Source organism: Carcharodon carcharias, chromosome 9, assembly GCF_017639515.1.
Source record: "Carcharodon carcharias isolate sCarCar2 chromosome 9, sCarCar2.pri, whole genome shotgun sequence".
NCBI classification, from domain to species: Eukaryota; Metazoa; Chordata; class Chondrichthyes; order Lamniformes; family Lamnidae; genus Carcharodon; species Carcharodon carcharias.
Window position 1 is genome coordinate 74809485 of NC_054475.1, and position 26616 is coordinate 74836100.

The window sequence follows — 26616 nt, forward strand, 5'->3', positions numbered from 1 at the left end:
CAGGATTACACAGGCTGTCTGTATTTCAGTGTATTGATTATCTAGATTGCACAGGCTCTTTAATTCAATGTAATGATTATCAGGATTACACAGATCCTTTATTTCAGTGTATTGAATTTCAGGATTACACAGGCTCTCTGTATTTCAGTGTATCAGTTATCAGGATCACAAAGACTGCCTGTATTTCAGCATAATGTTTAACAGGACTACACATACTCTCTGTATTTCATTGTATTGGTTTTGAGGATCACATACACACTTTCTCTATTTCATTGTTTTGATTTTCAGGATTATACAGAGTATCTGTATTTCATTGTTTTGATTATCATGATTTCACATACTCTCCGTGTTTCAGTTTATTGATTATCAGGATCACAAACACACTGTCTGTATTGCAGTGTAGTAATTATCAAGATTACACAGACTCTCTATTTTTCAGCGTATTGATTATCAGGATCACATGGACTGTCAGTATTTCAGTGTAATGATTATCATATTACACAGATGGTCAGTATTTCAGTATACTGATAATCAAGATTTCACAGAACCTGCATTACAGTGTATTGATTATCAGGTTTACACAGTATCTGGATTTCAGTGTATTGATTATCAGCATTACATAGACACTAGTATTTCAGTGTATTGATTATCGGCATCACACAGGCTCTCGGTATTTCAATGTATTGATTATCAAGATTACACAGACTCTACATTTCAGTGTAATGATTATCAGGATTACAGAGTCTGTATTACAGTGTATTGATTGTAAGGTTTACACAGTATCTGTATTTCAGTGTATTGAATTTCAGGATCACAAAGACTGCCTGTATTTCAGCATAATGTTTAACAGGACTACACATGCTCTCTATTTCATTGTATTGATTATGAGGATCATACACACACTGTCTGTATTTCAGTGCATTGATTTTCAGGATTACACAGAGTATCTGTATTTCAGTGTATTGATTATCAAGATTGCACAGGCTCTTTAATTCAATGTAATGATTATCATGATTACACAGCCTTTATTTCAGTGTATTGAATATCAGGATTACACAGGCTCTCAGTATTTCAGTGTATTGAGTATCAGGATTACACAGACTCTGTATTTCAGTGTATTGATTATCATAATTACATTGATTCTCTGTGTTTCAGAGTATTTAAAATCAGAATCGCACACAGTCTGTATTTCAGCATATTGTTTATCAGGATTACAAAGACTCTCTGTATTTCAGTGTATTGATTATCAGGATCACACAGACTGCCTGTATTTCATCATAATGGTTAACAGGACTACACATACTCTCTTTACTTCATTGTATTGATTATGAGGATCACACACACACTGTCTGTATTTCAGTGTATTGATTATCAGGATTATGCAGAGTATTTGTATTTAAATGAATTGATTATCAAGATTGCACAGGCTCTTTAATTCAATGTATTGATAATCAGGATAACACGGGCTCTTGTATTTCAGTATATTGATTATCAAGATTAGAAAGCCTGTTTATTTCAGCGTGTTGTTTATCAGCATTACATGGACTCTCTATATTTCCATGTATTGATTATCAGGATCACACAGACTCTGTATTTCAGTGTATTTATTATCATGATTTCACATACTCTCTTTGATTTTTGTGTATTGATTATCAGGATTGCACAGACACTGTATTTCAGTGTATTGATTATCAAAATTACACTGACTATGTACTTCCATGCATTGATTATCAGAATTACACAGTCTCTCTGTATTTCAGTGTATTGATTATCAGGATCACATGGGCTGCCTGTATTGCACTGTATTGTTTATCAAGATTACACAGACTCTACATTTCAGTGTCAAGATTGTCAGGATTACACAGACTCTGTATTACATTGTATTGATTATCATGATTACACAGACTCACTGTATTTCATTATAATGATTATCAAGATTACACAGACTCTGCACTTTTGTGCATTGATTATCAGGATTACACAGACTCTGTATTTCAGTTTATTGATTATCAGGATCACATTGACTGTCTGTATTTCAGTGTATTGATTATAAGGATCACACACAGACTCTATATTTCATTGTATTGATTATCATGAATTCACATACTCTCCGTGTTTCAGTTTATTGATTATCAGGATCACAAACACCCTGTCTGTATTTCAGTGTAGTAATTACCAGGATTACACAGACTTTCTGTTTTTCAGTGTATTGATTATCAGGATCACATGGACTGTCAGTATTTCAGTGTATTGTTTATCAAGATTACACAGACTATACATTTCAGTTTAATAGGATTATCAGGATTACACAGGCGGTCAGTATTTCAGTATACTGATAATCAAGATTACACAGAATCTGTATTACAGTGTATTGATTATCAGGTTTACACAGTATCTGTATTTCAGTGTATTGATTATCAGGATCACACAGACTGCCTGTATTTCATCATAATGGTTAACAGGACTACACATACTCTCTTTACTTCATTGTATTGATTATGAGGATCATACACACACTGTCTGTATTTCAGTGTATTGATTATCAGGATTACGCAGTACCTGTATTTAAATGAATTGATTATCAAGATTGCACAGGCTCTTTAATTCAATGTATGGATAATCAGGATTACACAGGCTCTTGTATTTCAGTGTATTGATTATCAAGATTAGAAAGACTGTTTATTTCAGCGTGTTGTTTATCAGGAGTACATGGACTCTCTATATTTCCATGTATTGATTATCAGGATCACACAGACTCTGGATTTCAGTGTATTTATTATCAGCATTACACAGGCTCTTTGTATTTCAGTTTATTTTTTATCAGGATCACACATAGACTGTCTGAATTTTAGTGTAGTAATTATCAGCATTACGCAGTCTCTGTATTTCAGTGTATTGATTATCATGATTTCACATACTCTCTTTGATTTTTGTGTATTGATTATCAGGATCACACAGACACTGTATTTCAGTGGATTGGTTATCAGGATTACACAGACTCTCTGTATTTCATTGTATTGATTATCAAAATTACACTGACTATGTACTTCCGTGCATTGATTATCAGCATTACACAGTCTCTCTGTATTTCAGTGTAGTGATTATCAGGATCACATGGGCTGCCTGTATTTCACTGTATTGTTTTCCAAGATTACACAGACTCTACATCTCAGTGTCTTGACTGTCAGGATTACACAGACTCTGTATTACATTGTATTGATTATCATTACACAGACTCTCTGTATTTCATTGTAATGATTATCAAGATTACACAGACTCTGTACTTCCATGGATTGATTATCAGGATTGCACACAGACTATCTGTATGTCAGTGTATTGATTATCAGAGTCATACACAGTCTGTCTGTATTTCATGTATTATGTATCATGATCATACAGAGACTTTCTTTCTTTTAATTCATTGATTTTCAAGTTGACACACAGACTCTATATTTCAGTGTACTGATTATCAAGTTTTTCACACACTCTGTAATTCAGCGTATTGATAATCAGGATTACACAGTCTCTCTGTATTTCAGTTTATTGATTATCAGAATCACATAGACTGTCTTTATTTCAGTGTATTGATTATAAGGATCACACACAAACTCTATTTCATTGTATTGATTATCATGATTTCACATACCCTCTGTGTTTCAGTTTATTAATTATCAAGATCACACACAGACTGTCTTTATTTCAGTGTATTGATTATCAGGATACCATGGACTGTCAGTATTTCAGTGTATTGATTATCAAGATTACACAGATGGTCAGTATTTCAGTATACTGATAATCAAGATTACACAGAATCTGTATTACAGTGTATTGATTATCAGGTTTACACAGTATCTGTATTTCAGTGTATTGATTATCAGCATTACATAGACTCTTGTATTTCAGTGTAATGATTATCGGGATTACACAGACTCTATTTCAATGTATTGAATGTCAGGATCACACGCAGACTGTCTTTATTGACTGTATTGTTTATCAAGATAATACAGACTCTACATTTCAGTGTAATGATTATCAGGTTTACACAGTATCTGTATTTCAGTGCATTGAATATAAGCATTACATAGACTCTTGTATTTCAATGTACTGATTATCAGGGTCACACGCAGACTGACTTTATTTCAGTGTATTGATTACTAGGATTACACAGACTCTGTATTTCAGTCTATTGGTTATCAGGATTATACAGACTCTGTATTTCAGTATAATGATTATGAAGATTACACAGACTCTGTATTTCCGTGCATTATTTATCAGGATTACACAGATTCTGTATTTCAGTGTATTTATTATCAGCATTACACATGCTCTTTGTATTTCAGTGCATTGATTATCAGGATCACACCGACTGTCTGTATTTCAGTTTATTGATTATCATGATTTCACATGCTCTCTTTGATTAAGTGTATTGATTATCAGGATCGCACACAGACTGCCTGTATTTCAAAGTATTGGTAATCAGGATTACACAGACTCCTTGTATTTCAATGTATTGATTATCATGATCACATGGACTGTCTGCATTTCAGTGTATTGATTATCAAGATTACACAGACTCTACATTTCAGTATAATGATTATCAGGATTACACAGACTCTGTATTACAGTGTATTGGTTATGTGGTTTACTCAGTATCTGTATTTCAGTGTATTGATTATCAGAATTGCAAAGATTCTTGGGCTTCAGTGTATTGATTATCAGGATCACACACAGACTGTTTTTATTTTTGTGTATTGATTATCATGATTACACAGGCTCTATATTTCAGTGGATTGTTTATCAGGAATACACAGACTCTCTGTATTTCAGTGTAATAATTATCAAGATTACACAGACTCTGTTCTTCCATACATTGATTATCAGGATTACACAGACTCTGTATTTCACTGTATTGATTATCAGGATTACACACATGTATATCATTGTATTGAGCATCATGAGCATACACAGACTTTCTGTCTTTTAATTCATTGATTTTCAAGATGACACACAGACTCTCTCCATATTTCAGTTTATTGATAATCAGGATCACACACAAGCTGTCTGTATTTCAGTGTAGTAATTATCAGGATTACACGGACTCTCTGTTTTTCAGTGTATTGATTATCAGGATTACACAGACTCTACATTTCAGTGTAATGATTATCAGGATTACACAGATAGTCATTATTTCAGTATACTGATAATCAAGATTACATAGAATTTGTATTATAGTGTAGTGATTATCAGGTTTACACAGTATCTGTATTTCAGTGTATTGATTATCAGGATCACACACAGACTGCCTGTATTTCAAAGTATTGGTAATCAGGATTACACAGACTCCCTGTATTTCAATGTATTGATTATCATGATCACATGGACTGTCTGCATTTCAGTGTATTGATTATCAAGATTACACAGACTCTACATTTCAGTGTAATGATTATCAGGATTACACAGACTCTGTATTATGGTGTATTGGTTATGTGGTTTACTCAGTATCTGTATTTCAGTGTATTGATTATCAGAATTGCAAAGATTCTTGGGCTTCAGTGTATTGATTATCAGGATTACACAGACTCTTTGCTTTCAATATATTGATTATCAGGATCACACACAGACTGTTTTTATTTTTGTGTATTGATTATCATGATTACACAGGCTCTATATTTCAGTGGATTGTTTATCAGGAATACACAGACTCTCTGTACTTCAGTGTAATAATTATCAAGATTACACAGACTCTGTTCTTCCATACATTGATTATCAGGATTACACAGACTCTGTATTTCAGTGTATTGATTATCAGGATTACTTTGACTCTTGTATTTCATTGTATTGATTATCAGGCTTACACCGACTGACTGTATTGCTGTGCATTCATTATCAGGATCACACACAGACTGTATATCATTGTATTGAGCATCATGAGCATACACAGACTTTCTGTCTTTTAATTCATTGATTTTCAAGATGACACACAGACTCTCTCCATATTTCAGTTTATTGATAATCAGGATCACACACAAGCTGTCTGTATTTCAGTGTAGTAGTTATCAGGATTACACGGACTCTCTGTTTTTCAGTGTATTGATTATCAGGATTACTCAGACTCTACATTTCAGCGTAATGATTATCAGGATTACACAGATGGTCATTATTTCAGTATACTGATAATCAAGATTACATAGAATTTGTATTATAGTGTAGTGATTATCAGGTTTACACAGTATCTGTATTTCAGTGTATTGATTATCAGGATCACACACACACTGTTTTTATTTCAGTGTATTGATTATCAGGATTACACAGACTCTCTGTATTTCAGTGTATTGATTATCATGATCACATGGACTCTGTATTACAGTGTATTGATTTATGTGGTTTACTCAGTATCTGTATTTCAGTGTATTGATTATCAGAATTGCAAAGATTCTAGGACTTCAGTGTATTGATTATCAAGATTACACAGACTCTGTTCTTCCATACATTGATTATCAGGATTACACAGACTCTGTATTTCAGTGTATTGATTATCAGGCTCACACTGACTGACTTTATTGCTGTGCATTGATTATCAGGATCACACACAGACTGTCTGTATGTCAGTATACTGAGTATCATGATCATACACAGACTTTCTGTCTTTTAATTCATTGATTGTCAAGGTGACACACATACTCTCTTTATTTCAGTATATTGATTATCAGGATCACAGACAGACTGTCTATATTTCAGTGTATTGTTTATGAGCATTACACAAGACTGTCTGTATTTCAGTGTATTGATTATCATGTTTTTCGCAGTCTCTATATTTCAGGGTATTGATTATCAGGATCGCATACAGACTGTCTGTATTTCAGTGTATTAATAATCAGGATTACACAGTCTCTCTGTATTTCAGTTTATTGATTATCCAGATCACACAGACTGTCTGTATTTCAGTGTATTGATTATAAGGATAACACACAGTCTCTGTATTTCATTGCATTGATTATCAGGATTACACAGACTGTATGTATTTCTGTGTATTGATTATAATGATTTCACATACTCTCTCTGTTTCAGAGTACTGATTATCAGGATCGCCCACAGACTGCCTGTATTTCAGTGTATCAATTATCAGGATTACACAGACTCCCTGTATTTCAGTTTATTGATTATCAGGATCACACATAGACTCTGTATTTCTGTGCATTGATTATCAGGATTGCACAGGCTCTTTGTATTTCAGTGCATTGATTATCAGGATCACACCGACTGTATTTCAGTGTATTGATTATCATGATTTCACATGCTCTCTTTGATTCTGTGTATTGATTATCAGGATCACACACAGACTGCTGTATTTCAACATATTGGTAATCAGGATTACACAGACTCCTAGTATTTCAGTTTATTGATTATTAAGAGCACAGACAGACTGCCTGTATTTTAGTGTAGTAATTTCAGGATTACACAGACTCTCTGTATTTCAGTGTATTGATTATCATGATTTCACATACTCTATTTGATTCAGTGTATTGATTATCTGGATCGCACACTGACTGCCTGTATTTCAACATATTGGTTACCAGGATTACAGAGACTCTCTGTATTTCAGTGTATTGTTTATCAGGATTACACAGATTCTGTATTACAGTGTATTGATTATGAGGTTTACTCAGTATCTGTATTTCAGTGTATTGATTATCAGGATCACACACAGACTGTCTTTATTTCAGAGTAATGATTATCAACATTACACAGACTCTGTATTTCCGTGCATTGATTAGCAGGATTACACAGACTCTATATTTCAGTGTATTGATTATCAGGATTACTTTGACTTTTTTTATTTCAGTGTATTGATTATCAGGCTCACACAGACTGACTGTATTTCTGTGCATTGATTATCAGGATCACACACAGACTGTCCGTATGTCAGTGTATTGATTATCAGAGTCATACACAGTCTGTATATATTTCAGGGTATTGGGTATCATGATCATACACAGTCTTTCTGTCTTTTAATATATTGATTTTCAAGATGACACACAGACTCTCTATATTTCAGTGTATTAATTATCAGGATCATGGACAGACTGTATTTCATTGTATTGATTTTCAAGATTTCACTGACTCTGTATTTCAGTGTATTGATTATCAGGATCGCACACAGTCTCTCTGTATTTCACTTTATTGATTATCAGGATCACATAGACTGTCTGTATTTCAGTGTATTGATTTTAAGGATTACACAGACTCTGTATTTCAGTGTATTGATTATCAGGATTACATTGACTCTTCTACTTCCGTGTATTGATTATCAGGATCACACAGACTGACTGTATTCCTGTGCATTGATTAGATGGATCATGCACAGACTGTCTGTATGTCATTGTGTTGATTAGCTGGGACATACACAGACTATTTGTATTTCAGTGTTATGATTATCAAGAGCATACACTGACTTTCTGTCTTTTAATTCACTGATTTTCAAGATCACAAACAGACTCTATATTTCGGTCTATTGATTTCTAGGATTACCCAGACTGTCTGTATTTTAGTGTATTGATTATCACGATTTCACAGAATTTGTATTTCAGTGTATTGATTATTGGGATTACATAGACTCTGTATTTCCGTGTATTGAATTTCTGGAAAACACAGACTCTGTATTTCAGTGTATTGATTTTCAGAATTAATTTGACTGTTGTATGTCGTGTTTCAGTGTAAGGATTATCAGGATTACAGAGAATGTATTTATTTCAGTGTATTGATTATCAAGATTACACAGACGCTCATTATTTCAGTGTGTTGATTATCAGGTTTACACAGACTCTCTATATTTCAGTGTATTGATTATCAGGATCACACAGGCTTTCTGTTTTTCATTGCTTTGATTATCAGGATCACACACAGACTGTCTTTATTTCAGAGTAATGATTATCAACATTACACAGACTCTGTATTTCCGTGCATTGATTATCAGGATTACACAGACTCTATATTTCAGTGTATTGATTATCAGGATTACTTTGACTATTTTATTTCAGTGTATTGATTATCAGGCTCACACGGACTGACTGTATTTCTGTGTATTGATTATCAGGATCACACACAGACTGTCTGTAATTCAGTGTATTGATTATCAGCATTACACCGACTCTGTATTTCAGTCTATGGATTATCTGTATCATGTAGACTGTCACTATTTCAGTGTATTGATTATCAAGGTTACACAGTCTCTGTATTTCAGTGTATTGATTATCAGGATTACTTAGATACTTGTATTTCAGTATATTGATTATCGGGATTACATAGACTCTCTGGATTTCAGTGCATTGATTATCAGGATCATACACAGACTGTCTGGATTTCAGTGCATTGATTAACAGAATCACACAGAGACTCTCTATATTTCAGTGTATTAATTATCAGGATCACATACAGACTCTATATATTTCAGTGTATTGTTTATCGGGATTACACAGAATCTTTATTTCAGTGTATCGATTATCAGGATCACACTGACTGACTGTATTTCAGTGCATTGATTATCAGGATCACACACACACTGTCTGTATGTCAGTGTATTGATTATCAGGTTCATACAGAGACTGTCTGTATTTCAGTGCATTGATTATCAGGATCACAAAGACTGTCTGTATTTCAGCGTATTCATTATCAGGATTACACAGATCTCTGTATTTCAGTTTATTGATTATCAGCATCACACACAGGCTGTCTGGATTTCAGTGAAGTAATTATCAGGATTACACAGACTGTTTTTCAGTGTATTGATTATAAGGGTCACATAGACTGTATTTCAGTGTATTGTTTATCAAGATTACACAGACTCTACATTTCAGTGTAATGATTAACATGATTACAAAGACTCTCTGTATTTCAGTGTATTGATTATCAAGTTTACACAGACTCTGTATTTCAGCTTATTGATTATCAAGATTACACATACACTGTATTTCAGTGTATAGGTTACCAGGATTGCACAGACTGTCTGGTTTCAGTGTATTTATTATCAGGATCACAAACAGACTGTCTGTATTTCAGTGTATTGATTTTCAAGATTCCACATTCTCTATATTTCAGTGTACTGATTATCAGGATTTCACAGACTCTGTATTTCTGTGCATTGATTATCAGGATCACACACAGACTGTCTGTATGTCAATTTATTGATTATCAGAATCATACACAGACTGTCTCTATTTCAGTGCATTGATTATCATGTTTACACAGACTCTGTATTTCAGTGTATTGATTATCAGGATCACACTGACTGTATGTCAGTGTATTGCTTATTAATGTCATACACAGACTGTATCTTAGTGTATTGATTATCACGATCACACATAGACTTTCTGTCTTTTAGTTTATCAGGATCACACACATACTGTCTGTATGTCAGTTTACTGATTATCAGGTTCATACACAGACTGTCTGTATTTCAGTGCGTTGATTATCAGGATCACAAAGACTGTCTGTATTTCAGCGTATTCGTTATCAGGATTACACAGATCTCTGTATTTCAGTTTATTGATTATCAGCATCACGCTCAGATTATCTGTATTTCAGTGTATTGATTATCAGGATTACACAGACTCTACATTTCAGTGTAATGATTAACATGATTACAAAGACTGTCTGTATTTCAGCGTATTCATTATCAGGATTACACAGATCTCTGTATTTCAGTTTATTGATTATCAGCATCACACACAGGCTGTCTGTATTCCAGTGGAGTAATTACCAGGATTACACAGACTCTGTTTTTCAGTGTATTGATTATAAGGGTCACATAGACTGTCTGTATTTCAGTGTATTGTTTATCAAGATTACACAGACTCTACATTTCAGTGTAATGATTAACATGATTACAAAGACTCTCTGTATTTCAGTGTATTGATTATCAAGTTTACACAGACTCTGTATTTCAGCTTATTGATTATCAAGATTACACATACACTGTATTTCAGTGTATAGATTACCAGGATTGCACAGACTGTCTGGTTTCAGTGTATTTATTATCAGGATCACAAACAGACTGTCTGTATTTCAGTGTATTGATTTTCAAGATTCCACATTCTCTATATTTCAGTGTACTGATTATCAGGATTTCACAGACTCTGTATTTCTGTGCATTGATTGTCAGGATCACACACAGATTGTCTGTATGTCAATTTATTGATTATCAGAATCATACGCAGACTCTGTATTTCAGTGCATTGATTATCATGTTTACACAGACTCTGTATTTCAGTGTATAGATTATCAAGTTAACACAGACTCTGTATTTCAGTGTATTGATTAGCAATATTACACAAACTCTGTATTTCAGTGTATAGATTACCAGGATTACACAGACTCTCTGTGGTTCAGTGTATTGATTATCAGGATCACACACAGACTGTCTGTATTTCAGTGTATTGTTTATCAGGATCACATGCAGACTGCCTATATTTCAGTGTATTGATTATCGGGATTACCCACAGACTTTCTGTATTTCAGTGTATTGATTATCAGGATCACACAGACTGACTGTATTTCTGTGCATTGTTTATCAGGATCACACAGACTGTCTGTATGTCAGTGTATTGCTTATTAATGTCATACACAGACTCTGTATCTTAGTGTATTGATTATCATGATCACACATAGACTTTCTGTCTTTTAGTTCTTGATTTTCAGGATCACACACAGACTCTCTATATTTCAGTGTATTGTTTATCAGGATCACACACAGATCTCTATATTTCAGTGCATTGTTTATCAGGATTACACAGACTCTGTATTTCAGTGTATTGATTATCAGGATTACTCAGACTCTCTGTATTTCAGTGTATTGATTATCAGGATTGCATAAACTCTTGTATTTCAGTGTGTTGATTACCAGGATCACACGGACTGACTGTATTTCTGTGCATTGTTTATCAGGATCACCCACGCACTGTCTGTATGTCGGTTTATTGATTATCAGGGTCATACACAGACTTTCTGTCTTTTAGTTCATTGTTTTTCAGGATCAGTCACAGACTCTATATTACAGTGTATTGATTTTCAGGATCACAAAAAGACTCTCTATATTTCAATGTGTTGTTTATCAGGATTACACAAGACTGTCTGTATATCAGTGTATTGATTATCAAATTACACAGACTCTTTATTTCAGTGTATTGGTTATCAGGATTACAAAGACTCTGTATTTCAGTGTATCAATTATCAGGATTACATAGACTCTTGTATTTCAATGTATTGATTGTCAGGATCACACACATTGACTGCATTTCTGTGCATTGATTATCATGATCACACACAGACTGTCTGTATGTCAGTGTATTACAAAGTCATACAAGGACTGTCTGTGTTTCAGTGTATTGATTATTAGGGTCATACATACACTGTCTGTATTTCAGAGTATTGATTATCAGGATCATACACACTTTCTGTCTTTTAGTTCATTGATATTCAGGATCACACACAGACTCTCTATATTTCAGTGTATTGATTATCAGGATTACACAGACTCTCTGTATTTCAGTGTATTGATTATCAAGATTACACAGATGCTGTATTTCAGTGTATTGATTATCAGGATTACACAGACTATATTTCAGTGTATTGATTATCAGGATCACACACAGTCTCTCTGTATTTCAGTGTATTGTTTATCAGGATAACACAGACTCTGTATTTCAGTGTATTGATTATCATGATCAGATAGAGTGTCTGTATTTTAGTAATTTCATTAACAAGATTACACAGACTCTCTGTATTTCGGTGTATTGATTATCAGGATTACACAGTGTATTGAATGTTGCGATTACACAGACACCCAGTATTTCAGTGTATTGATTCTTAGGATTACATAAAATCTCCATTTCTGTGGATTGATTATCAGGATTACATATACTCTTGTATTTCAGTGTATTGATTATCAAGATTACATAGACTCTTGTCTTCCAATGTATTGATTATCAGGATTACTCAGACTCTTTGTATTTCAGTGTATTGATTATCAGGATTACACAGACTGTCTGTATTTCAGTGTATTGCTTATCAAGATTACACACACTCCTGTATTTCAGTGTATTGATTATCAGGATTACACAGACTATATTTCAGTGTATTGATTATCAGGATCACACACAGACTCTCTGTATTTCAGTGTATTGTTTATCAGGATAACACAGACTCTGTATTTCAGTGTATTGATTATCATTATCAGATAGAGTGCCTGTATTTTAGTAATTTCATTAACAACATTATTTGTTTCAGTGTATTAAATATCAAGATTACTCAGACTCTCTGTATTTCGGTGTATTGATTATCAGGATCACACACAGACTCTCTGTATTTCAGTGTATTGTTTATCAGGATAACACAGACTCTGTATTTCAGTGTATTGATTATCATTATCAGATAGAGTGCCTGTATTTTAGTAATTTCATTAACAACATTATTTGTTTCAGTGTATTAAATATCAAGATTACTCAGACTCTCTGTATTTCGGTGTATTGATTATCAGGATTACACAGACTCTGTATTTCAGTGTATTGATTGTCACAATTACACAGACACCCATTATTTCAGTGTATTGATTACTAGAATTACATAAAATCTCCATTTCAGTGGATTGGTTATCAGGATTACATATACTCTTGTATTTCAGTGCATTGATTAACAGAATCACAGAGACTGACTGTGTTTCTGTGCATTCTTTATCAGGATCACACAGACTGTCTGTATATCAATGTATTACAAGGTCATACAAGGACTGGCTGTGTTTCAGTGTATTGATTATCAGGATCATACACAGACTTTCTGTCTTTTAGTTCATTGATTTTCAGGATCACACACAGACTCGCTAAATTTCAGGGTATTGATTATCAGGATCACACATGGACTGTCTATATTTCAGTGTATTGATTATCAGGGTTACTCAGACTCTCTGTATTTCAGTGTATTGTTTATCAAGATTACACAGACTCTGTATTTCAGTGTATTGATTATCAGGATTACACAGACTATATTTCAGTGTTTTGATTATCAGAATCACACACAGACTCTCTGTATTTCAGTGTATTGTTTATCAGGATAACACAGACTCTGTATTTCAGTGTATTGATTATCATTATCAGATAGAGTGCCTGTAGTTTAGTAATTTCATTAACAAGATTACACAGACTATATTTGTTTCAGTGTATTAATTATCATGATTACACAGACTCTCTGTATTTCGGTGTATTGATTATCAGGATTACACAGACTCTGTATTTCAGTGTATTGATTGTCACAATTACACAGACACCCATTATTTCAGTGTATTGATTATTAGGATTACATAAAATCTCCATTTCAGTGGATTGATTATCAGGATTACATATACTGTATTTCAGTGTATTGATTAACAGAATCACAGAGACTGACTGTGTTTCTGTGCATTCTTTCTCAGGATCACATACAGACTGTCTGTATGTCAGTGTATTACAAGGTCATACAAGGACTGTCTGTGTTTCACTGTATTGACTATTAGGGTCATACACACACTGTCTGTATTTCAGTGTATTGATTATCAGGATCATACACAGACTTTCTGTCTTTTAGTTCATTGATGTTCAGGATCACACACAGACTCTCTATATTACAGGGGATTGACTATCAGGATCACAAACAGACTGTCTATATTTCAGTGTATTGCTTATCAGGATTATACAGGCTCTGTGTTTCAGTGTATTGTTCATCAAGATTACACAGACTCTGTGTTTCAGTGTATAGATTATCAGGATCACATAGACTGTCTGTATTTCAGTTTATTGATTATCAAGTTTACAAAGACTCTATATTTCAGTGGAATGTTTATCAGGATTACACAGACTCTGTATTTCAGTGTATTGATTATCAGGATCAAACAGATTGACTGCATTACTGTGCATTGATTATCAGGATCACACACAGACTATCTCTATGTCAGTGTATTGATTATCAGGATCATGCACAGCCTGTCTGTATTTCAGTGTATTGATTATCAGCATTACACATGTTCTATTTCATTGTATTGATTATCAGGATCACACACAGACTGTGTATTTCCGTGTATTGATAATCAGGATCATTCAGGCACCGTGGGAAGTTCCTTGTCGGACACTGAGGAGGATGTCGATCAAGAAAGTGCAACGGGCAAAATAGTGGATTCAGAATAAAACAGTGCCGTGGAAATTGAAGATTTAGAAAGCCATTTACTAGGAAAAAAAGAATTGTAGAAATTAAAAGAAAAGGATGAAGATCACATGATTCAGTGCAAATGAAAAAAAAAACAAATCAAGCCGACAGGTGAAATGTGTAGAAGGTGCTCCTTGTATCAGTTACCATAGTGATGGGAATCCCTCTTTATAATTCCTCAGTAGGGTATTAAGCACTCCAGATAAACAGAATTGGCTCTGATGAATGTGAATAGAATTGGAACAGGGAGTCACAGGGCTGTGCATGAAATAATAGAATTCTGAACTGAGTGTGTCATGTGTGCAGAGGATGGAGATTTGTTTATGCCTCTTGAAGTGTTTGTAATTCCTGTGTATGTGTATGTTTTATTTATATATGTGTTTGTGTATGTATATTGTGTGTCTGTGTGTATATGTGTGTTTGTGTATGGTGTGTAGCTGTGTTTTTGCATGTATGTGTATTGTGTGCACGTATATGTTGGGTGCCTGTGTGTGGTGTGTGTGTGCGCGTGTGTGTGTGCCCCTGTGTGCCTGTGTTTTGTGTGTGTGTGCTGTGTGTGTCTGTCATGTTGTATGTGTTGTGTGTGTGTGCCATGTGTGTGCATGCCTGTGTGTGTGTGTGTGTGTGTGTGTGTGTGTGTGTGTGCCTGTGTGTTTGTGTGTGAGTGTAGATGCATAGAAACTAGGAGCAGGAATAGGCCATTCACCCCTTTGAGCCTGCTCCAGCATCCAATATGATCATGGCTGATCCTTTATCTCAACGCCATATTCCCGCTTTCTCTCCATACCCCTTGATGCAACTAATATCCAAAAATTTATCAATTTCTTTCTTGAATATACATAGTGACCCAGCCTCCTGTGGTAGAGAATTCCACAGGTTGACCACTCTCTGAGTGAAGAAATTTTCCCTTATCTCAGTCCTAAATGGCCTGCCCCGTATCCTGAGACTGTGGCCCCTGGTTCTAGACTCCCCAGCTTGGGGAAACATCCTCCCTGCATCCAGCCTGTCGAGCCCTATTAGAATTTTATACATTTCAAACAGGCCCCCTCTCATTTTTCTAAACTAGAGTGAATACAGGCCCAGTCGAACCAATCTCTCCTCATACGATAGGTCTGCAATCCCTGCTATCAGCCTAATGAACCTTCACTGCTATCCCTCTGTGGCAAGTATATCTTTTCTTTGGTAGGGAGAACAAAACTGCATGCAATACTCCAGGTGTGGTCTCAGCAAGGCTTTGCATAACCGCAGTAAGACATCCCTACTTCTGAACTCAAATCCTCTTGCAATGAAGGCCAATGTATCATTTGCCTTCCTAATTGCTTGCTGCACCTGCCTGTTTACTTTCATTAACTGGTGTACAAGGACACCCAGATCCCTTTGTACATCCACATTTCCCAATATATCACCATTTAAATAATATTAAAAACAAAAAAACTGTGGATGCTGGAAATCCAAAACAAAAACAGAATTACCTGGAAAACCTCAGCAGGTCTGGCAGCAGTGAAGGGTCTGTTGAAGGGTCATGAGGACTCGAAACGTCAACTCTTTTCTTCTCCGCCGATGCTGCCAGACCTGCTGAATTTTTCCATTTAAACAATATTGTCTGTCTGTTTTTCACACTGAAGTGTATAACTTTATTCATGTTATACTGCATCTGACATGTGTTTGCCCACACGCACAACTTGTGTAAATCACCCTGAAGCCTCCTTGCATCCCTCTCACAACCCTGCCCAGTTTTGTGTCATCAACAAACTTGGAAATATTGCATTTGGCTCCCTCATCCAAATCATTTATAGATATCATGAATAGCTGGTGCCCAAGCACTGATCCCTGTGGTACATCATTAGTCACCATCTGCCATCTGGAAAAAAACCCATTTATGCCTACATTATATTTCTGGTCTGTCAGCCATTTCTCAATCCATACCAGTATATTACCCCCCAATCCCATGTGTTTTAATTTTGCCCACTAGCCTCTTTTGTGGGACCTTTTCAAAAGCCTTCTTGAAATCCAAATACACCACATCCACCCGTTCTCCCTTATCTATTCGACTAGTTACATCCACATAAAACTCCAGTAGATTAGTTAAGCATGATTTCCCTTTCATAAACCCATGCTGACTTTGTCTAATCCTATTAATGCTTTCCAAGTGTTCAGTTACCACATCTTTTATAATAGATTCTAGCATTTTCCCCACTACTGATATTAGGCTAACTGGTCTGTAATTATCTGTTTTTTTTTCCCCCTCCTTTTTTCAATAGTGGGGTTACATTTGCCACTCTCCAATTTGTAGGAACTGCTTCAGAGTCCATAGATTTTTGGAAGATGACCAACAATGCATCCAATATTTCCAGGGCTACTTCCTTTAATACTCGGGGATGTTGATTATCAGGCCCTGGGGATTTTTCAGCCTTCAACTCATTAATTTCTCTAGCACCATGTTTTACTAGTACTGTTTTTCATCAATTCCTGCTTCTCACTAGACCCTTGGTTCCCTAACGTTTCTGAGAAATTATTTGTGTCCTCTTTTGTGAAGACAGAACCAAAATTCTTCTGCCATTTCTTTGCTCCCCATTATAATTTCCCCCGTTTCTGAAAGTAAAGGACTACATTTGTCTGTCTTAGCTAATCTTTTTTCTCTTCCCATATTTATAGAAGCTTTTACAGTCAGTTTTTATTTTCCTTGCAAGTTTACTCTCATACTCCATTTTCCCCTTCTTGGTCAATCTTTTTGTCCACTTTTGCTGAATTCTAAACTGCACCCAATCCTCAGGCTTGCTGCTTTTTCTGGCAATTTTATATGTCTCCTCTTTGGGTCAAATACTATCCTTAATTTATTTTGTAATGCATGGTAGAGCCATGTTTCTTGTTTATTTTTGCACCAGACAGGAATGAATAATTGTAATTCATGCATATGTTCCTTAAATATTAGCCATTGCCTATCCACTGTCAACCCTTTTAGCAAGGTTCCCTAATCCATCATTGCCAACCCACACCTCATACCCTTGTATATTGCTTTATTTTTATTCAGGACCCTAGTTTTGGATTCAACTTCTTCACTCTCCATCCTAATGAGCAATTATATCATTTTATGGTCGCTCTTCCCCAAAGTTGTTAATTAATCCTTTCTTATTGCACAATGCCTAGTCTAGGATAGCCTGCTCTCTAGTTGGTTCCTCAATGTATTGGCCTAAAAAACTATCATGCACACACTCCAGGAAATCCTCCTCCACAGTTTTATTGCTAGTTTGGTTTGTCCAATCTATATGTAGATTGAAGTTACCCATGATTACAGTTGTACCCTTATTGCAGGCATTTCTAATTTTCTGCTTAATGCCTTCCCTTCCATCTATGTTACTGTTTGAGGGCCAATAGACAACCCCCACCAATGTTTTCTGCCCCTTGGTATTTCTTATCTCCACCCAAACAGATTCCACATCATGATTTTCTGAGCCAATATCCTTCCTCACGATTGCATTGATTTCCTCCTTTACTAACAATGCTACCCCACCTCCTTTCCCTATTTGTCTGTCCTTCCCAAATAGTGAATACCCCTGGGTGTTCAGTTGCCATCCTTGGTCATCTTGCAGCCATATCTCCATAATTACAACTATATCATAACCATTGATATCTATTTGCACTGTTAATTCATCTACTTTATTATAAGTGCTCTGCTCATGAAGGTACAATGCCTTTAGGCTTGTCTTTTTAACCTTGTTCATCATATTAGCTTTATTTTACACTATGACCCCATTTGTTTATTGCCTTTGTTTTTTCTGCTTCCAATTTTGCTTCTTACTTTTCTGTCTTTTGTTTCGATCCTCCCCCCCCCCCCCCCCCCCCCCCGCCCCGTTTCCTTGCTCAGGTCCCCATCCCTGTGCCATTCTAGTTTAAACCCTCCCCGACAGCACTAGCAAACACCCCCCCCCCCCCCCCAGCCGAGGACATTGTTCCCAGTCCTGCTCGCGTGTAACTCATCCTGTTTTTATTGGTCCCACCTTCCCCAGCACTGGTCCCAATGTCCCAGGAATCTGAATCCCTCGCCTCTACACCATTTCCTCAGCCATGTACTCATCTGACATATCCTGTTATTTCTACTCTCGCTAGCACTTGGCACTGGTGGTAATCCTGAGATTACCTTTTGAGGTCCTACTTTTTGCTTTATTTCCTAACTCCCTATATTCATCTTGTAGAACCTAATCATTTTAAAAATCTATGTCATTGGTAGCAATATGTAGCACAACCCTCGCGACTCTTTCAGCTCTGAGTCCAGCTCCAGCTCTTTTTAAATCTCCGCCTGTGTATGTATGTATGTTGTGTGTGTTGTCTGTAAGCATGTTGTGTGGCTGTGCTTGTGTGTATGTGTGTGTGGTGTGTGTTTGTGGTGAGGGTGAAAGGAGTGTGTGTGGTGTGTGACAGGAGTGTGTGTAGTTTGTGTGTGTTTTGTGTGGTGTGAGTGTGACAGATGTGAGTATGTGCGTGTGGTGTGAGTGTGATGGATGTGAGTATGTGCATGTGGTGTGAGTGTGTCGGATGTGTGTGTAGTTTGTGTGTGTTTTGTGTGGTGTGTGTGATGGGTGTGAGTGTGTTTGTGTGGTGTGAAAGTGATGGGGGTGTGTGGTTTGTGTGTGCCAGAGGATCTGAGGATGTGTGTGAATGTCTGCATATGTGTGTATATGTGTTTATGAATGAGTATGTACATTTGTGTATGTGTGTTCACCTATGTGTACATCAGATGTGTGTGTGTGGGGGGGGGGGGTGGGGGGGCTATCCGTGTGTGTCTAAGTTTCTGTGTGTGTGTTGTGTATGTGTCTGTGTGTGTGTGTGTGTGTGTGTGAGAATGTGTGTTTCCATGTTTTTATGTATGTGCAGTGTGTGAGAGCGTCTGTGAGTCTTCCTGTGTCTTAAGTGTTTCTCTGTGTGTGTATATGCATTTGTGTGTATATATATCTATTTCTGTGTGTTTGTGTTTCTATGTATGCCCGTCTTTATATGTGTGTGTGCGCGCGCGTAGTGTGTCTGTGTTCGTCAATGTGCATTTTGTGATTTGAACAGGTCAGACAGCACTGAATCCACCTCCAGCGGCGACCTGATGTGCCACTGGCAGCGGGGGAGAAAAAGCAGCACACACAGATAATCTTCTCTTTGTGGAAACAACACCTCCCAGCCACAGTGTGGGATATTTGTGAGACTGCAGCAGCACGAGGATATGTATTTAAAAAAAAATTCCGGCACTGGTAAGAGCTGAGCCATTGCTTATTGTGTAGTCTGCTTGCAGTGCTAGTCTGGGCTGCAGCCTGAGCTGAATGCAGTGCGCTCTGTCAGAGGAGTGGAAATGTGTGAATTTGTGATTCCGATTCCAGACAAAATAATAATCAAGGATTGTCTGAAAAAAGTCAGCACCCTCAAGCATCAGCATCCAGCTTGTTGGAAGAGTCAGAGTACAATAACCATGGATCTGGAAATGTGTTAATGCAGGGGGGTCTGAATCCGGCATGTCGGAATCGAAACTGAGTCAATTTATTTGAAAAATACGTTCTCAGATTGAACTACAGAAGGGACGGTTCCACAATATGTCTTAGAGGTCTAGCTCCAGAGAATGAAGAGAGAGGGAGAGAGAGAGGAATAACAAGGAGTGCAGGATGGATGAAACCAAATAGTTGCCTGTTATCCAAAGGGTGTTGGAAATTTAATCATTTTGAAAGGTGAGCAGTATTATATATTAGCTTAAAAATCTCTTCTGCATTTGAAAATATTGTAAAACATTCAGTCAAACTAGGGGGCAAAAGTTGGACACCTCTGGGGAGAATAATTCAGGCAGTATTCTCAGAATGTGCCTTTAACATATAATGGCCAGTGAGTCGGGAGTAAGTCCCTCATTAAACAATAACCCAATGTTTAAATGTGATGAGTTTGATTCTGCCCCCTCAGCTAGGTTGTGTTCAACAAAACACCTTGAAAATATTGCTTAAGATTCAAGTTTAAAAAGATTATGATTTTTTATTGGTGGGGATTTGGGAGATGGGGGTAGGGTGGGGGGGGGGGATGTTGAAATTGGATTGAATAAAAAAACTGTAATAAATTGTAATAAACTTCTCACAGCTGGGAGAATGTTATGTAGCCACAAGCAGAGAGGTTGCATTCAAAAGATGCGGCTCTAATGATCACTGATCTAGGTGGTTGTTTGTAAAGAAATGGAAATCTCTTACAATTGGTGTGCATGTTTCTGCTGTTGTTAACGCTGGTGGGTTCATTTCTGCAGCTTCCCCATAAATACAGTACATGGCACAGAATGCCAGCCTTATTTGATTTTTCATTGTGCTTTCTATGGTCGGATATTGATGTAAACATGCAGTAAAAATGATGAGGAATCACGCTGGTGGAGCCAGGTGTTTGTGGCATGTGCATTTGCAGGAGAGGTAGATTTTTGGTGTTGGATTTGAAGGTTTGGTCAGTTTTAATTGTTCCACCAGGATAGATATTTTCCCCGTCGCTGTTGCTATGCTTATGTTGTACACATCTGTACCTCGTTCTATTTTGTCACAGTTGAAGCTCAGATGGGCTCATCTGATTGCTTGTAGACGTGGTGCGGGCTCTGAATACACCAGCTGTCAAAAACATCCCGGCCCTCAGAGTTAACAAAAAGTGACCTCCTATCTCACACAATGAAAGCTCTGAGCGTATGAGTTCTGACCTTATTCGCTACCCAACATTACACATTTTGCCTTTTTTTCTGTTTGGCAACAAAAATAAACAACTGATATGATTTACTTTCTAAATGTCTTTGATTTATTTCTTCAAACCAGAAGCACTGACTACACAACAGGCACTACACATAGTTGTCTCTAAGCAGCAGTGTCAATAACCAAACAGAGACAGCTAGCCAGATGTTTATTTGAAATGCAAAAAATCCCCCCACTATGCAATTTTGGCAAGTGCTGCTCTTGTAGGAGAGATAATCCTTTCATTGGCCTGTTCACAAACATCTGCACATTTACAACAAATCCAAATCTACTTGGTGTTGTAATGAGCTTTGAAAGCACTGTTCAACACAGGCCAATAACAGAAGCACAGTCATAGTCACGTTGTGGGAGCTGACAAATCACTTGCTCTGGGAACACATTTTCTTTGCCAATCTAATGCAACAGGGCGGTGATGTCATTGATTACATGTTTTGCTGTCACTGATGACACAGGGTTGTGATGTCATTGATATGTTTTGATATCACTGATGACATGGCTAGGATGTCACTTATGTCACATTATGATATCATTGACACATGAATGTGATGTCATTGGCGCATGACTATGATTTGACTGGTGTCACATGGTCTTGTCACTGGGGATAAATTGATTTGATATTATTAAAGGCAGAAGCTAGGATTTCACTGATGACACTAGAATGCAATATGACTGAGGGAACATGACAGTGTCTCCACTAATATCGCATGGCTCATACTGACATCCTTGCTGAGATGCCACTTATGACATATGGATGTGATGTCATACAAGGAACATTTGTTATAATATCATTGAGGACACACAAATGCAATTTTATTGAAGGCATGAGGCTGTGCTGTACTAACATGATTATGATGTGAAAGATGCCACATTGTATCATAGAATCCAAGAATCATGGAATGGCCACAATACAGAAGGAGACCATTTAGCCTGTACAGCCCATTCAATCTCTCAGCAAGAGCAATTTAAGCTAGCACTATCCCCCTATCCTTTTCCCTGTGTTGGCACAAACATGTGATGCCAGAAATGATACAAGAATGTGATGTTACTGGAGAAACATTATGTGATGTCATTGATTATAATTGGCTATGATATTACTGATGTCACATATCTGTGATTTCACTAATGCCAAATGACCGTGATATCACATGACTGTCACTTGGCTGTGATGTCACTGATGACATTGATATGGCATCAAAGATGACAAATGGTTTGAATGTCACTGATGATGTTACGTGGCTGTGATGTCACTGATGGTACATAGGTCTGACGTCATTGCCAGCAGATTGTTATGATGTAATTGATGTCTTCGGGAAATGATATCAATGATAACACATGGCCTTTGATGTCAATGATCAGACATGTCTGTGATGTTATAGATAACATATGACTATTTGTCATCAATGACATTTAGTTGTGATATCAGAGGTGGCCAATGGTTCTGGTGACATTGATGTGGCTGCAATGAATTTTCTGTGACATCATGGCCATATGATGTGACAGATGATACAATGAATGTGAAATTAGCAATGGTACATGACTGTGTAGTCACTGATGACACATGGCTGTAATTTCATTTATGACACACAGGAATATAGGAGTACAAGTAGGCCATTCAGCCCATCAAAACTGCTCTGCCATTTAATAAGATCATTGCTGGTCAAATTCCTCAATGCCACTTTCCCACGCCATCCCTTGATTTCATTAGTACCTGGAAATTTATCAATCTCTGTCTTGAATATGCTCAATGATTGAGCTTCCATTGCCCCCTGGGATAGACAATTCTAAAGATTCACTTCCCTCCAAGTTGGATAGACTTGGGTTGTTTTCGTTGGAGCAGAAAAGACTGAGGGGCGACCTGATTGAGGTGTACAAGATTATAAGGGGCATGGACAGGGTGGATAGGGAGCAGCTGTTCCCTTAGTCGAAGAGTCAGTCACAAAGGGGCATAAGTTCAAAGTCCTTTTGGAGATCAACATTTCCCAATCTCTCACCATTTAAGAAATGTTCTACCTTTCTGTTTTTTCTACTAAAGTGGATAACTTCACACTTATTCACGTTAAATTCCATTTGCCATGCTCTTGCCCATTCGCTTAGTCTGTCCAAGTCCTTTTGAAGCCTTCGTGTATCCTCCTCACAACTTACGTTTCCACCTAGTTTTGTTTCATCAGCAAATTTCACTCTAGAAGACACAAAAAGGATTCCATAAATAGTAGAAAAGCAGGGGGGAAAAGGGAAAGAGGAAAAAACAATCACGATGACTAGAGAAAACGTACTAGGAAAACTAATGGGACTAAAGTTGCCTGGTCTTGATGGCCTGCATTGGAGGGTCTTAAAAGAAGTGGCTGCACAGATAGTGGATGTATTGGTTGTAATCTTCAAAATTCCCTAGGTTCTGGAAAGGTCCCAGTGGATTGGAAAATCAAAAAAATAACACCACTATTCAAGAAAGGATGGAGACAGAAAGTAGGAAATTATAGGCCATAGCATTTGCCATTTGGATATTGCTAGAATCCATTATTAAGGAGGTAGTAGCAGGATATTTCGAGAATCATAATACGATCAGGCAGAGTCAACATGGCTTTGTGAAAGGAAAATCATCTTTGACAAATTTATCAGAGTTTTTTGAGGATGTAGCAAGCAGGGTGGATAAAGGAGAACCAGTAGATGTAGTGTATTTGGATTTCCAAAAGGCATTAGATCAGGTGCCACATTAACAGTTGCTGCACATCTGAAGAAGAATCATACGGACTCAAAATGTTAACTCTGTTTTTCTCTCCACAGATGTTGCCAGACCTGCTGGGTTTTTCCAGCATTTTCTGTTTTTATTTTAGATTTCCAGCATCCACAGTATTTTGCTTTTATCTCATTTTAGTTCATGGTGTTGAGGGTGATATATTAGCATTGATAGAGGATTGGCTAACTAACAGGATAAAATGAGTCAGATAAATGGATTTTTGATTGACAAAGGAATCAAAGGTTATGGGGGCAGGCAGGAAAGTGGGTTTAAGGCCACAATGAAATCAGCCCTGATCTGATTGAATGGTGAAGCAGGATTGATGGGCTAAATGGCCTGCTCCTGCTCCATTTTTTTTATGATCTAATGAAATTCACAAATGTTAACTGGGCGAATATGATAGAAGACACATGGCTCTAATGTCATTGATGATTCACGGCTGTAATTTACTGGATTATACATGAATGTAATTTCACTGATGGCACATCACTGTAATTTCATGAATTATACTTGGCTGCAGTTTCACTGATGCCACATGGCTGACATTTATTTGAAGACATTTGGCTGTTGTTTTGTTTGTGATACATGGCTGTAATTTCACTGAAGAAACATGGCAGTAATTTGTTCAATGACATATGACCATTTGCATGGATGACACATGGCTGTAATTACACTGATGCCACATGGCTGGAACCTCATTGATCACACGTCACTGTAATTTCATTCATGACTCATGGTTGAAGTATGACTGATGACAACATAGCCAAATTTCATGAATGACACATGGTTGTAATTTCACTGAAGAAACGTGGTGGTAATCTCATGGATAACACCTGGATATAATTCACTGATGACTGTTGCTATAATTTCACGGATGATAGGAGGGTTTAGTTTCATGGGTGACACATGGCTGTAATTTCACTGAGGACACACGGTTGTAATTTAATTTATGACTCATGGCTGTAATGTCACAGATGTCATATGTATGAAATAACACTGGTGATACATGGCTATAATTCCATTGTTGAAATATGGCAGAAATTTATTTGCTGACACATGGCAAAAATATCACTAAAGGCACATGGCTGTCTTTTCATTGATGACAAATGGCAGTAGCTTTGTTTGTGACACTGTGGGCAGAATCATCCCAGATTAGCACAAAGTGTGGTAGCAGGCGAGAAAAAGGATGTTTTACCCATCAGCCACAACCATGGGTTTTTATGCCATTATGTCCTATTCCTGACGCATCCCGCCTCATTAATAATGCATTCTCAAGAAGCACGTCAGATCGCTGGCGGGTCAACCTCTGATTCACCCACTCTTGCCATCACCTAGGGCCTTTAGAAATCCAGGTGCCATATTTAAAGGGTGCCCCAGCAGAGAGCGAGCTCTCTCTAAGGGATCAGAAGCTGCTGGAATCATGGCTGCCAAAGGGAGGAAACAATGTCTGCCCAGATTTAGTGACATCTCCCTCGAGTGCCTACTGGATGGAATGGAGGCCCACCATGAAGTCCTCTAACCCCACTCTAGGCAAAGACCAGAAAGCAAGGTGAAAAATCCAGCACAGGAGGCAGTGGCAGTAGTGGTCAGGGCCAACGCCCTGCAAAAGAGGACAGCCACCCAGTGCTGAAAGAGGATGACTGATCTCCTCCGATCCACCAGGGTAAGTCACTCTTCTCATCACTCTCAACTCACATACTCACAAACCCATCACACATCCACAAGGATCTCACTCACTGGCAGTTCAAGGGATATCGTCATTCACTCTCACACACACTTTCACCTGCCTCGTGGATCGTGTCCCATCCATGGCATCACTCACCACCCACACGTGCCAGGCATCCTTGTTATCTGGCCTGGCAAGCGTCCTGCTTACACTCTCTCCCTCTGTATTCATGCAGGACAAGCTGGCAC